The 16,012-nt window shown below is 40.7% G+C and overlaps 1 protein-coding gene across 1 annotated transcript in view; it reads left to right on the top strand.

Moving 5' to 3' along the window:
- The first annotated feature begins 1,180 nt into the window (after positions 1–1,180).
- Positions 1,181–16,012, top strand: part of LOC138309397 (zinc finger protein 629-like) — a 43,252-nt gene continuing 28,420 nt past the window's right edge. Inside the window, exon 1 of the mRNA XM_069250588.1 lies at positions 1,181–1,511. The gene's annotated coding sequence lies outside the window, so the exon portion shown is untranslated. The remainder of the gene's footprint in view (positions 1,512–16,012) is intronic.

The following is a 16,012-nucleotide window of genomic DNA, read 5'->3' as shown; positions in this document are numbered from 1 at the left end:
CAGATAGAGCGACCCCACTAACTCCGCCGTAGCCCGTGGTCCCAAGCCCGTGCTAAGAAAGTAGGAGGGACATACCTAGTAGTCTCGAGTCGAGGATAAAACCTAAATCTTGACTATAAACACCAAACAATCAATCAAAGTGAACCACTTCATATCCCCGCAGACAACCTTTTAATTGACCAAATTCAGCTGAAATCACATGTCTTATTATATTTTGTCTTCAGTTTTACTATGAGATACATGTATAGTCCAGGGGTGGGTATAACGATTGAGATAGTAACCCCTGCAATATCAAGGGGTGGCTACAACGACTGAGATAGTAACCCCTGCAATATCAAGGATGGACTAATGGATTAACTTAAGCCCTCGTCTACTTTTAACCAAAAATCCGTGTTCTTCAAGAAGGCGCGATTAAAATCATAGTTTAGAATGAATCTCCTGATAACAAGATATCCATTCACACCACCGTTATTAATCTCTCTTATTCAGTAATGAAGGCCTATAGTCCACAGTATATGTATAGTTCGTCTTTTGGTCACAGAAACGTTTTATTATTTCATGTGAAAGTTGAATGAAACGGCACGATTAAACATCGACGTCCTTAATTTAACTACCTAGCGACCTCAGTTCCATTATTGAAATCGATTTAAAAACATGTCAAATACATAGCACAGTCACGTAAAACACGGGTATAGTACCAAGGATTTTAATTATTTATCAATATGAAACAGTCCCATCCAATATAAGAGATGAATATCAAATGAAAAGCAGAATGAGACTAATCAATTACATGTTTTGTTTGCGCCTGTTCAGTTTTAACCTGTAATTAGATACGCTGGTTTCTTTTTTCACAGATAGGTCTGGGGTCACAGAAGTAGTGTTACAATTTATACCCTGATCAATACCATCATTTTTAACTTTTATATGGAAGAAAAATCAATAAAAGAATTGTAAACTGCTATTGTAGATGAATCTGCGTATCCACAACGGGGGCCAGCGCGGCGCCTTTGATGTCCGCGCTTGACGAGCCTGTTTTTAATTGGACTGTAATTCAAGGCTACCCTGCTCAATGAGATACGCTATGTGCCCGGTACTGTTGACCTGCTATGTAATGAATACTGCTGTTTGCGATCAATTCCTCACAAAGACCCTAGCATCACTAATATGTACGAGAGAGAAATCTATTTTTCTGCCTATAAATAAGGCAGGTTCATTGTCCTGGCGGTCAGTCCTGGCTAACTCTCCCTTGTGCGTCACGAGCTACACTAGTAATAAGGCCACTGGTTTGACCCAGAATAACCCGGTGCCATGTTGATTTTCCCCTTGCATTTTATTACGATAATACAGTGAATGTCTATTGGCTAGAGCTCTACATGCTTGCTGTGAAACTAGGTCACTCGCCTCGGTATTCGGGTCAGAGTAACTCTCTGTATTGGAAGGTGTGAAAGAGCATAGACGCCATATATTTACAAATTTATGTATTCCAAGAGGACAGGCAGGGCTCCTCCGCGGTAAGTACCATTATATATCCCCATTGTCCAGTCGGTTTGTCCGCTAGATATCATATTCAGGGTAGTTTTTTGACCTGAACGGCTGCGCGAGGAGGCCGCGTGCAGTAACCGAGAGCAGGTGGTCCGCCGTATCACGTGTGTTAGCTAATGCACAGAGAAACATGTCGACATTTTGTTTGCGAATCCTGCATAATCACTCGATGTGTGTAACTGTTCGCTCTTTGTTTCTCGCGTTATAAAAAAACGCGGCCACTCGGGGGCACGAATTAACAAATATTATTCAATTGAATTATGAAAAAAAAGTTAAAAACATAGAAGAAGATATGTAAATAATATATTAAAATCAATGTGTATAAATGATTATATACAAGGCGCATTGAGAGAGTTGAAGCGAGGACATATATGGGTCATCTCGATATGTACAGCACCTAAGGCAGGTGCTCGCTAACCGTGAAAAAAACGGTTGTTTACAATTTTGTGTATTCACAAAATGGCAGACTTGTACAAAAATGTTAAACAATGTAACAACTGCAATGATGTAACAATTAAGAATAGACTTTGTAACAAAATTTACTAAAAAATCATACATTGTAATAAATAAGATTGTTTGTTAGTTTTGTTATAACAAAAGAAGTTGCTTTTTTGCCACTACACTTAAAATACCTGCTATCATTTATTATGGTAAATAAGTCTTGTTAGATTCGATCGCACCAGAGTTTGCTGACATTCTGTCAATAAAAGCATAAATGTATGTAAAAAAACCATAATACTTATTTGCCGTAATAAATATTAATGTCATGGACGCTTAAAATTGTAACAAAGAGGAACCAAAATGTATGTTGTGGACAATAAACCTAAAAAAAGTCAGCCATATTTTAACCATATATGTACTTGGCACGTTTTTTTTTAAAGTGACATTTTGTTATACATTACATATATTATGTAGTACTAGACATCGCGAAAGTTTTAGAAATATGGCTGGACATTCGAACTGGCAATGACTGAGTTTGCCGGACCGAACATTAATGTAAATTTTTGAAGTAAACATAACTTCCTGCTATTAGTATCCTGGCAGCTGTTTTCATGATTCCTGCATCAAATTTCAGAGACACCATTTCTACCGGTCCGGACCAGATTTTAAAACAGGTGGTCCGAGTCAGATTTTGCCGGACATGTCCATCTTACTGGCAAATTTCTCGATGTCTGTAATACAACATGTTTAAAAGAAATAAGGCCAGCTTATGTTTTAAAGCTTTACCATATTCAAAGTACTATTCACGGTATCACTAATCTGTCGCATTGCATTTTTATGTCACGATTCACATTGGAAACACCATGTTCATGTAATTATATGGGATACAACAGTTGTAAAACATTTAAAATCCATGGGATGGGGGGGGGGGGGGGGGGGTTATATGCATTTATGGCCTAGTGGGCAAAATGTGATATGAAGGTATTATGTTACCAGAAGAAGATGTATATATTTTTTCCGAGGGCCTTGCACAGGGGAATATTACTTGAGGGGTAGCACTCCACCTCGTCAGGGACCAATCACTGTGTTATTTTTTAACCTGGTTAAGGTGTCTGAGAATATTTTTGTGATGAGTACCACTCATCCCTGTTCTGTATTCACTTTGTTAGTCCGAGTGGTTAAGGTGTCTGGTGGTCACATGTTACCACTAGGGTAAATACAGTCCTTGACCAATCTGTATGTGTTTCACTTAGCACAAGTGTTATAAACATTAGGTATGATATTAAAATATAACTTTTATAACCTCCTCCTCTGTTAGGGGGTACAATGGATTGTCACAGAGTGTTTACAGAATGTAAAAAAATAAGAGCTAATAAGACAAAGTTATTGTAAATCTTTACAGTTTTGTGTAGTTTTGGTCTTTATTCATATAGGCAATTGAAATAGAGGCCACAAAAACGGGGAGGGGCACTCGTAGGGTCATGAGCTCTTACTGGGTCGAATACGGTATAGAAAAAAAAATTTTATATGGTACAAAGGGGGTAATTATATATATATCATTAACAAAATGTCAACTTCTGTGAAATACAGAATTAGAAGGCAGTCCAACATATTACCACTAGCCCTCCACCTCTGTATCACTGTGTTTAGCCGAGTGGTTAAGGTGTCTGAATATTACCACTAGCCTCCACCTCTGTATCACTGTGTTAACACAAGTGGTTAAGGTGTCTGACATCCACTAGCCTCACCTCTGTATCACTGTGTTTAGCCGAGTGGTTAAGGTGTCTGACATATTACCACTAGCCCTCCACCTCTGTATCACTGTGTTAACCGAGTGGTTAAGGTGTCTGACATATTACCACTAGCCCTCCACCTCTGTATCACTGTGTTAGCCTAGTGGTTAAGGTGTCTGACATATTACCACTAGCCCTCCACCTCTGTATCACTGTGTTAGCTGAGTGGTTAAGGTGTCTGACATATTACCACTAGCCCTCCACCTCTGTATCACTGTGTTAGCCGAGTGGTTAAGGTGTCTGACATATTACCACTAGCCCTCCACCTCTGTATCACTGTGTTAGCCGAGTGGTTAAGGTGTCTGACATATTACCACTAGCCCTCCACCTCTGTATCACTGTGTTAGCCGAGTGGTTAAGGTGTCTGACATATTACCACTAGCCCTCGACCTCTGTATCACTGTGTTAGCCGAGTGGTTAAGGTGTCTGACATATTACCACTAGCCCTCCACCTCTGTATCACTGTGTTAGCCTAGTGGTTAAGGTGTCTGACATATTACCACTAGCCCTCCACCTCTGTATCACTGTGTTAGCCGAGTGGTTAAGGTGTCTGACATATTACCACTAGCCCTCCACCTCTGTATCACTGTGTTAGCCAAGTGGTTAAGGTGTCTGACATATTACCACTAGCCCTCCACCTCTGTATCACTGTGTTAGCCGAGTGGTTAAGGTGTCTGACATATTACCACTAGCCCTCCACCTCTGTATCACTGTGTTAGCCGAGTGGTTAAGGTGTCTGACATATTACCACTATTCACCCCTCCACCTCTGTATCACTGTGTTAGCCGAGTGGTTAAGGTGTCCTGACATATTACCACTAGCCCTCCACCTCTGTATCACTGTGTTAGCCGAGTGGTTAAGGTGTCTGACATATTACCACTAGCCCTCCACCTCTGTATCACTGTGTTAGCCGAGTGGTTAAGGTGTCTGACATATTACCACTAGCCCTCCACCTCTGTATCACTGTGTTAGCGGAGTGGTTAAGGTGTCTGACATATTACCACTAGCCCTCCACCTCTGTATCACTGTGTTAGCCAAGTGGTTAAGGTGTCTGACATATTACCACTAGCCCTCCACCTCTGTATCACTGTGTTAGCCGAGTGGTTAAGGTGTCTGACATATTACCACTAGCCCTCCACCTCTGTATCACTGTGTTAGCCGAGTGGTTAAGGTGTCTGACATATTACCACTAGCCCTCCACCTCTGTATCACTGTGTTAGCCGAGTGGTTAAGGTGTCTGACATATTACCACTAGCCCTCCACCTCTGTATCACTGTGTTAGCTGAGTGGTTAAAGTGTCTGACATATTACCACTATCCCTCCACCTCTGTATCACTGTGTTAGCTGAGTGGTTAAGGTGTCTGACATATTACCACTAGCCCTCCACCTCTGTATCACTGTGTTAGCTGAGTGGTTAAGGTGTCTGACATATTACCACTAGCCCTCCACCTCTGTATTACTGTGTTAGCCATGAGTGGTTAAGGTGTCTGACATATTACCACTAGCCTATACCCTCCACCTCTGTATCACTGTGTTAATCGAGTGATTAAGGTGTCTGACATATTACCACTAGCCCTCCACCTCTGTATCACTGTGTTAGCCGAGTGGTTAAGGTGTCTGACATATTACCACTAGCCCTCCACCTCTGTATTACTGTGTTAGCCGAGTGGTTAAGGTGTCTGACATATTACCACTAGCCCTCCACCTCTGTATCACTGTGTTAGCCGAGTGGTTAAGGTGTCTGACATATTACCACTAGCCCTCCACCTCTGTATCACTGTGTTAGCCGAGTGGTTAAGGTGTCTGACATATTACCACTAGCCCTCCACCTCTGTATCACTGTGTTAGCCGAGTGGTTAAGGTGTCTGACATATTACCACTAGCCCTCCACCTCTGTATCACTGTGTTAGCCGAGTGGTTAAGGTGTCTGACATATTACCACTAGCCCTCCACCTCTGTATCACTGTGTTAGCCGAGTGGTTAAGGTGTCTGACATATTACCACTAGCCCTCCACCTCTGTATCACTGTGTTAGCCGAGTGGTTAAGGTGTCTGACATATTACCACTAGCCCTCCACCTCTGTATTACTGTGTTAGCCGAGTGGTTAAGGTGTCTGACATATTACCACTAGCCCTCCACCTCTGTATCACTGTGTTAGCCAAGTGGTTAAGGTGTCTGACATATTACCACTAGCCCTCCACCTCTGTATCACTGTGTTAGCCGAGTGGTTAAGGTGTCTGACATATTACCACTAGCCCTCCACCTCTGTATCACTGTGTTTAGCTGAGTGTGTTAAGGTGTCTGACATATTACCACTAGCCCTCCACCTCTGTATCACTGTGTTAGCCGAGTGGTTAAGGTGTCTGACATATTACCACTAGCCCTCCACCTCTGTTTTCACTGTGTTAGCCGAGTGGTTAAGGTGTCTGACATATTACCACTAGCCCTCCACCTCTGTATCACTGTGTTAGCCGTTAGTGGTTAAGGTGTCTGACATATTACAACTAACCCTCCACCTCTGTATCACTGTGTTAGCCGAGTGGTTAAGGTGTCTGACATATTACCACTAGCCCTCCACCTCTGTATCACTGTGTTAGCCGAGTGGTTAAGGTGTCTGACATATTACCACTAGCCCTCCACCTCTGTATCACTGTGTTAGCCGAGTGGTTAAGGTGTCTGACATATTACCACTAGCCCTCCACCTCTGTATGTGTTAGCCAGTGGTTAAGGTGTCTGACATATTACCACTAGCCCTCCACCTCTGCACTGTGTTAGCCGAGTGGTTAAGGTGTCTGACATATTACCACTAGCCCTCCACCTCTGTATCACTGTGTTAGCCGAGTGGTTAAGGTGTCTGACATATTACCACTAGCCCTCCACCTCTGTATCACTGTGTTAGCCGAGTGGTTAAGGTGTCTGACATATTACCACTAGCCCTCCACCTCTGTATCACTGTGTTAGCCGAGTGGTTAAAGGTGTCTGACATATTACCACTAGCCCTCCACCTCTGTATCACTGTGTTAGCCGAGTGGTTAAGGTGTCTGACATATTACCACTAGCCCTCCACCTCTGTATCACTGTGTTAGCCGAGTGGTTAAGGTGTCTGACATATTACCACTAGCCCTCCACCTCTGTATCACTGTGTTAGCCGAGTGGTTAAGGTGTCTGACATATTACCACTAGCCCTCCACCTCTGTATCACTGTGTTAGCCGAGTGGTTAAGGTGTCTGACATATTACCACTAGCCCTCCACCTCTGTATCACTGTGTTAGCCGAGTGGTTAAGGTGTCTGACATATTACCACTAGCCCTCCACCTCTGTATCACTGTGTTAGCCGAGTGGTTAAGGTGTCTGACATATTACCACTAGCCCTCCACCTCTGTATTACTGTGTTAGCCGAGTGGTTAAGGTGTCTGACATATTACCACTAGCCCTCCACCTCTGTATCACTGTGTTAGCCGAGTGGTTAAGGTGTCTGACATATTACCACTAGTCCTCCACCTCTGTATCACTGTGTTAGCCGAGTGGTTAAGGTGTCTGACATATTACCACTAGCCCTCCACCTCTGTATCACTGTGTTAGCCGAGTGGTTAAGGTGTCTGACATATTACCACTAAGCCCTCCACCTCTGTATCACTGTGTTAGCCGAGTGGTTAAGGTGTCTGACATATTACCACTAGCCCTCCACCTCTGTATCACTGTGTTAGCGGAGTGGTTTAAGGTGTCTGACATATTACCACTAGCCCTCCACCTCTGTATCACTGTGTTAGCCGAGTGGTTAAGGTGTCTGACATATTACCACTAGCCCTCCACATCTGTATCACTGTGTTAGCCGAGTGGTTAAGGTGTCTGACATATTACCACTAGCCCTCCACCTCTGTATCACTGTGTTAGCGAGTGGTTAAGGTGTCTGACATATTACCACTAGCCCTCCACCTCTGTATCACTGTGTTAGCTGAGTGGTTAAGGTGTCTGACATATTACCACTAGCCCTCCATCTCTGTATCACTGTGTTAGCTGAGTGGTTAAGGTGTCTGACATATTACCACTAGCCCTCCACCTCTGTATTACTGTGTTAGCCGAGTGGTTAAGGTGTCTGACATATTACCACTAGCCCTCCACCTCTGTATCACTGTGTTAGCCGAGTGGTTAAGGTGTCTGACATATTACCACTAGCCTCCACCTCTGTATCACTGTGTTAGCCAAGTGGTTAAGGTGTCTGACATATTACCACTAGCCCTCCACCTCTGTATTACTGTGTTAGCCGAGTGGTTAAGGTGTCTGACATATTACCACTAGCCCTCCACCTCTGTATCACTGTGTTAGCCGAGTGGTTAAGGTGTCTGACATATTACCACTAGCCCTCCACCTCTGTATCACTGTGTTAGCTGAGTGGTTAAGGTGTCTGACATATTACCACTAGCCCTCCACCTCTGTATCACTGTGTTAGCCGAGTGGTTAAGGTGTCTGACATATTACCACTAGCCCTCCACCTCTGTATCACTGTGTTAGCCGAGTGGTTAAGGTGTCTGACATATTACCACTAGCCCTCCATCTCTGTATCACTGTGTTAGCTGAGTGGTTAAGGTGTCTGACATATTACCACTAGCCCTCCACCTCTGTATCACTGTGTTAGCCGAATGGTTAAGGTGTCTGACATATTACCACTAACCCTCCACCTCTGTATCACTGTGTTAGCCGAGTGGTTAAGGTGTCTGACATATTACCACTAGCCCTCCACCTCTGTATCACTGTGTTAGCCGAGTGGTTAAGGTGTCTGACATATTACCACTAGCCCTCCACCTCTGTATCACTGTGTTAGCCGAGTGGTTAAGGTGTCTGACATATTACCACTAGCCCTCCACCTCTGTATCACTGTGTTAGCCGAGTGGTTAAGGTGTCTGACATATTACCACTAGCCCTCCACCTCTGTATCACTGTGTTAGCCGAGTGGTTAAGGTGTCTGACATATTACCAACTAACCCTCCACCTCTGTATAACTGTGTTTAGCCGAGTGGTTAAGGTGTCTGACATATTACCACTAGCCCTCTACCTCTGTATCACTGTGTTAGCCGAGTGGTTAAGGTGTGTCTGACATTATTACCACTAGCCCCCACCTCTGTATCACTGTGTTAGCTGAGTGGTTAAGGTGTCTGACATCCTTCCACTAGCTATAATGACCTGCTGTATCACTGTGTAAACCGTTGGTTAAAGTGCTGCCCTAGGATACATATTGACTGTTGGTTGGACATGCTTTTCTGGTTATCAGAGAGTGGTTAAGGTTCATCTGACATATTACTACTAGCCCCTCCCCAGCCCCTGTCCCCTGGCTGAGACACAGCCCCAGTCTATAAAGGGGAAGTTTTTACTGAGTGCTGTTACACTGTGTCAGCATGAAAAGGGAAAAGGGATAAACGACTGGTTTAATGTTGTCCGTTGCTTTTCACTGTAAAATGTGTCAGTGTGTTAGTAAAATGTGTACTGGCTCAAGGATGGTTATGACTACAATGCTCTATAGGTTCTGTCCCCTGGCTGGAGAGGTACAATGTGTCCTGCGTGTGTTAAAGGGTGTTAGTCCTGGGCTCTCTGATTAGAGTGCTCAGCATAAAAGGGAAAAAGGGATAGTAAAATGTGTCCTGGGCGGGGTGTGTTAGTAAAATGTGTCTGGGCGGGGTGTGTTAGTAAAATGTGTCTGGGCGGGGTGTGTTAGTAAAATGTGTCTGGGCGGGGTGTGTTAACTAAAATGTGTCTGGGCGGGGTGTGTTAGTAAAATGTGTCTGGGCGGGGTGTGTTAGTAAAATGTGTCTGGGAGGGGTGTGTTAGTAAAATGTGTCTGGGCGGGGTGTGTTAGTAAAATGTGTCTGGGCGGGGTGTGCTAATAAGATGTGGCCGGGCGGGGTTTGCTTGTTGAGTGTCTTCAGCTTAATGTTACAGTGAAATTACGTTATAAAAAGAGCAAGAGTTCCACTATATTACATTTCCACTATATTCGCAACACAAACATACTGCAGCCTCCCAAAACATACAGATATTCGCACATCTTAATACTTTCCACACATTGGAGAGTGTCCTTAAATGACTCCGATTGTAAATAGGACACTTAACCTTACCGAACACAAGAGAGTATTTCATGCATGTCTAGTGTAAATACTTTCCACATTTGTAAGATAAGTAATTATCACTGTGCTGAAGCGCTAATGAGAAAGGCTGGAGTTGTGATGAACAGAAGTTTATCACTTATCAATATTTGTAGGTACTGATAATTGATGAAATCTATAAATATGAACAGTGATTGACACGCAGCCACAGGTGAACGACATTGCAGACGTCCACCTCAACGGATCAATCAATATCTCTGAAGATGGCATACCAATTGGTAATGTTTTGATAAAAATTGATTCAGAGACAAATACTTTGACGATTTCTCTTTGAAACATTACTTTCACACAACTCATTTTGGAGTTTATGAGTCATCTGAACTTGAGTTACATATATAGGAAAGACTTCAGAGAGATTTTGATTTAAGTCACTTTAAAGGCCTCCAAAGGCGCTACATGTGGTAAAAGGGTTAAAAGAGAAGAGAAGTTTTGGCTATCTAGTTTGCAAAATTGGGAGTGATTTTGAGAAAAACATTGTATTTTACAGAGAAAACAACGTGATTTTCACAAAATTAATGGCATAAAAATGATAGAGAAGAGTCTACAAAAAAGGATAACCACTATTGAGTCATTCCTCCGGATAGAGTTATCTACCCTGGACACCTATCAACTTTAAATCAGTGGCAATATTTCAAGGGAGACAAAGTCTGATTTCTAAAAACTGAGTAATATAGTCTCTCTCTCTCAGATACAAACTTATCTTTCAATTACATTATAAGACAAATTTCAAAAAAAAGAAATCTTTGATTTAGTTACAAAATTTACCATGGAAACTGCTAAACTTGAATTGATATAACTTGAATACTTGGTTAATTTGGGCCATGTTGTTGATCCTGCTAAATCAAAACTTTTCTTATATTCAAATGAACGAACTGTATTCAACCTTATAAATATCCAGGGCCCAGTTTCATGATCATTTCTTAAACTTTGAGGAATTCCTTAACTTAAAGTAGGAAAGCATTACAGATTTTAAGGAAGGCTCTTTAACTTAAGGGGACTAGCCTTTCAAAAAATAATGTTGCACAGTAATTAAAAATATAAGCCATCAATTTACAAAAGAAACCAGATGAAAAAACCTAAATAATTTTCATATTTTTTGTCTGCATTTAATTCGAGGTAAGTGAAATTGAGATAAAAAAAATGAGGAGGGTTGCATTGCTATCGGGATGGGGCGTTTATTTGGTTGAATACGATAATTATTACTCGAGGTGGTACTATGGCAACTTCATGAAGTTTCACTGATAGTTTTTTCTGTTAAAAGGAACTGGGAGATATTCTAAATATCAACATCCATATCGAAAACAAGGAAATTAAGTTTAGATAGTCAGGAGCTGGTCCTGTAAATGTGAAACATACACAAGTACGTCGTGTGTACAAAGAGAACGTGAGTTATAACTGTAGATTATCATATTAATGTTCCGCTCTGTACACCACAACCAAGTGTTCCCAGTTCTAACATCAGTTTAACTGACGGCTTTTAATCAGGCTGCCTATAACATTATACAACCTCCGAGTGAGGAATGAGTGAGGAATGCATGTTGTGTTGGAGAAATACTTGACCTGTTCCTTCCCTCACTTACTTACCCCGATTTTTACAGCTCGTTCTGTTAAGTGCTAGATTTAGGTAATAGGAAATTCCTGATCCTATCTGATAAAACGACGACCTTGAACATTTCTGTTACATATATTAGAGGAATGGAGGATTATTTACTTTGATGTTGTTCAAGTGTCATGTTATAATGTACGACTGTCATGTTGATTTCAATCACAGTAAGGAAGGTGTCGATTGATCTTGATGTGTTTTGTGGTGATCTTCGTAGCCTAATTTCATAAGAACTTTTAAGATTAAATTATCAAGAAAACAGATTTCCTCAGAGGAAGCCATGGAGAAGGAACGGTCTACCTTATGATAGATTTGGAAAATTAAGTGATACTTTTGTCAGTTTGTGCAAATCTTCTTTCTTCAAACATAAAAATAAAATCAAAATGTCTTTATATCATGTTCAATTCAGCTTTAAATATGAAAACAATAGAATGAATAAATAATTTGTTGTCTGTCAATACAAAGACTATACATGGAAGTAGTTTAAGTATATAGCCATCATCAGATGATGGGCTTTCTTCCCTAGTTCAATGTCTGTCCATGCCATCTGTCCATCCATCCATCGGCCCTTTAAAGATGCTCCACCGCCGACAGAGCATAAACGATATTCATCATTTGAACAATAATTAGTGTTTAATCTTGTATACATATGTCTAATTAACACAAAAAGTAATATAAAATAATTTATTTTGCCTTTGGGTCATGCGCAATCAGTACTTCATTCCATATAGGATATAGTGCCACAGAATTTTTTCAGAATGCAATTAATTATTTTTTTATATTTTTAACTTGAAGTAAAATTAGAAGCTCAAACTTTTCGACAGCGGTAATGGTGTAAAGTAAGTAACTTTTGTAACTGAAGAAAAATACTAAATCGTCTGCTGCTGTATTTGATAGTGAAAAAATACCATTTGTCAGCGGTGGAGCATCTTTAAAAAGTCTTGTTCGCTATTTCTCCGAAAGTACAGAATGGATCTTGCGAATTTGTGATCTGTTGTGTAATATGGTGAGCAAGTGTAGAGATATTAGGCGCTCTAGTTTCTGTAATATGGTGAGCTAATGTGGTGATATTACAAGCTCTAGTTTCTGTAATATGGTGAGCTATTGTGGGGATATTACAAGCTCTAGTATCTGTAATATGGTGAACTACTGTGGTGATATTATAAGCTCTAGTTTCTGTAATATTGTGAGCTACTGTGGTGATATTACGAGCTCTAGTACGAGCTCTAGTTTCTGTAATATGGTGAGCTACTGTGGTGATATTACGAGCTCTAGTTTCTGTAATATGGTGAGCTACTGTGGTGATATTACAAGCTCTAGTTTCTGTAATGTAGTGAGCTACTGTGGTGATATTACGAGCTCTAGTTTCTGTAATAAGGTGAGCTACTGTGGTGATATTACGAGCTCTAGTATCTGTAATGTGGTGAGCTACTGTGGTGATATTACAAGCTCTAGTTTCTGTAATATGGTGAGCTACTGTGGTGATATTACGAGCTCTAGTTTCTGTAATATAGTGAGCTACTGTGGTGATATTACAAGCTCTAGTTTCTGTAATATGGTGAGCTACTGTGGTGATATTACGAGCTCTAGTTTCTGTAATATGGTGAGCTACTGTGGTGATATTACGAGCTCTAGTTTCTGTAATATGGTGAGCTACTGTGGTGATATTACGAGCTCTAGTTTCTGTAATATGGTGAGCTACTGTGGTGATATTACGAGCTCCAGTTTCTGTAATATGGTGAGCTACTGTGGTGATATAACGGGCTCTAGTTTCTGTAGTATAGTGAGCTACTGTGGTGATATTACAAGCTCTAGTTTCTGTAATATGGTGAGCTACTGTGGTGATATTACGAGCTCTAGTTTCTGTAATAAGGTGATCTACTGTGGTGATATTACAAGCTCTAGTATCTGTAATATGGTGAGCTACTGTGGTGATATTTCAAGCTCTAGTTTCTGTAATATGGTGAGCTACTGTGGTGATATTACGAGCTCTAGTATCTGTAATATGGTGATGAGGTACTGTGGTGATATTATAAGCTCTAGTTTCTGTAATATGACGAGCTACTGTGGTGATATTACGAGCTCTAGTTTCTGTAATATAGTGAGCTACTGTGGTGATATTACAAGCTATAGTTTCTGTAGTATAGTGTGCTACTGTGGTGATATTACAAGCTCTAGTTTCTGTAATATGGTGAGCTACTGTGGTGATATTACGAGCTCTAGTTTCTGTAATAAGGTGAGCTACTGTGGTGATATTACAAGCTCTAGTATCTATAATATGGTGAGCTACTGTGGTGATATTACAAGCTCTAGTATCTGTAATATGGTGAGCTACTGTGGTGATATTATGAGCTCTAGTTTCTGTAATATGGTGAGCTACTGTGGTGATATTACAAGCTCTAGTATCTGTAATATGGTGAGCTACTGTGGTGATATTACGAGCTCTAGTTTCTGTAATATGGTGAGCTACTGTGGTGATATTACGAGCTCTAGTTTCTGTAATATGGTGAGCTACTGTGGTGATATTACGAGCTCTAGTTTCTGTAATATGGTGAGCTACTGTGGTGATATTATGAGCTCCAGTTTCTGTAATATGGTGAGCTACTGTGGTGATATAACGGGCTCTAGTTTCTGTAGTATAGTGAGCTACTGTGGTGATATTACAAGCTCTAGTTTCTGTAATATGGTGAGCTACTGTGGTGATATTACGAGCTCTAGTTTCTGTAATATGGTGAGCTACTGTGGTGATATTACGAGCTCTAGTTTCTGTAATATGGTGAGCTACTGTGGTGATATTACGAGCTCTAGTTTCTGTAATATGGTGAGCTACTGTGGTGATATTACGAGCTCTAGTTTCTGTAATATGGTGAGCTACTGTGGTGATATTACGAGCTCTAGTTTCTGTAATATGGTGAGCTACTGTGGTGATATTATGAGCTTGAGTTTCTGTAATATGGTGAGCTACTGTGGTGATATTACAAGCTCCAGTTTTTGCACAAAGAGCCCAGTGTAAGTGTACCTGCTACACAGGGTTGGCCTGGTGATGTCAGAGGTCTCAGATTTTTCTAATAATACACCAAAAAAACATGTTAGTTATCAGTATTGGCAGGGCTCCTAGTTCTGTTGGCCTGTTAGTCCCTCTGTGAGCAGCTCTAATCTCAGACAGGTTGGGCAGCGGTGTACAGTTTTCATCAAAACATCACGACCCAGCCAGGTCATATGTAGCCAGCGTTGTGTGTGTGGCCATCGGCCCTGTATCCACTAGCTTGAGTGACAGTATCTGTACTTATGTAGAGAGGAAAGTCATACTCTCTTATTGGAGCAAAATATTGGTGATTATGTCAAGAGAAATGTACTCTTGTTACCCATCTTTTATTTTTACGTGGTACTGGTCAAATGCCCCTCAAATATCCAAGCTTCAAGAAAAAAAGAATTTATACAGCCATAGGTTAAGCCTGTTATACAATCCTTTGACTAATATCTCGTCAATAAAATTGATTGAAATACAACTAACATCTCGTCAATAAAATTGATTGAAATACAAATATTTCCAAGCTTCAATAAAAAGATGACAGACAAGCAAAATTTTGAAGAATATCATTAAGCGATATGGGGAAGAGTAGTGTTAAGATGATATTAAATGGTGTTTGACAGAGACAATACGTTGCTGAGGTTTAATTGAAATTTTAGTCTTCATGAAAATATTATATTATTTGAATTATCTTTATTAATTTCATTGCAACAAAATGAAATTAATGTGTTAAAGTGACTATTACACTTCTCTTCCACTGTTGTTCTGAAGTAACTCCTGAGCAAAGTTTGCACATACAACTTCAGGTTGTTTATTACACATCTTGATGAAGCCAGCTTGACTTGAGATGCTCTTGGCATTTTGAAGCGATCAGATTGATAAGGCAGCCATTTCCCTGTTTTCAGAGACGGGCTTTACCATTACCGATAAAAAACATCTTTACGTTAGGATATTGAACTTGTTTACATTTCATTTTGTTGAAAGAGGAACTTAATAGTATTGTTTGGCAACAACATGGAAATAAGCAGGAGGTTTTATATGGATTGAAGCTTTTACTTCCATTGATGGGTGAAAAACATGTTGTCTCTTTAGTAAATACCATTGTCAAACAGTACTGAATTATTTAGCTGTATCAAGTAACACAAAATGATATTGTACAGGCAGAACATTAACTGTGTATAATGTACCAAAAGCTAACGATGACCACACCTTTATAAAGACATCCTTACATTCCCATATTACCATGCCTACATGTCCCAGTTTAACAGACATTACCACACCTTGATAGTGACATCCTTACATTCCCATATTACCATGCCTACATGTCTCAGTTTAACAGACATTACCACACCTTGATAGTGACATCCTTACATTCCTATATTACCATGCCTACATGTCCCAGTTTAACAGACATTACCACACCTTGATAGTGACATCCTTACAT

The sequence above is a fragment of the Argopecten irradians genome, chromosome 15, assembly GCF_041381155.1.
Source record: "Argopecten irradians isolate NY chromosome 15, Ai_NY, whole genome shotgun sequence".
Lineage (NCBI taxonomy): Eukaryota > Metazoa > Mollusca > Bivalvia > Pectinida > Pectinidae > Argopecten > Argopecten irradians.
Note: the sequence above shows the minus strand (reverse complement) of the source record. Positions and strands in the feature narration are given on the sequence as shown.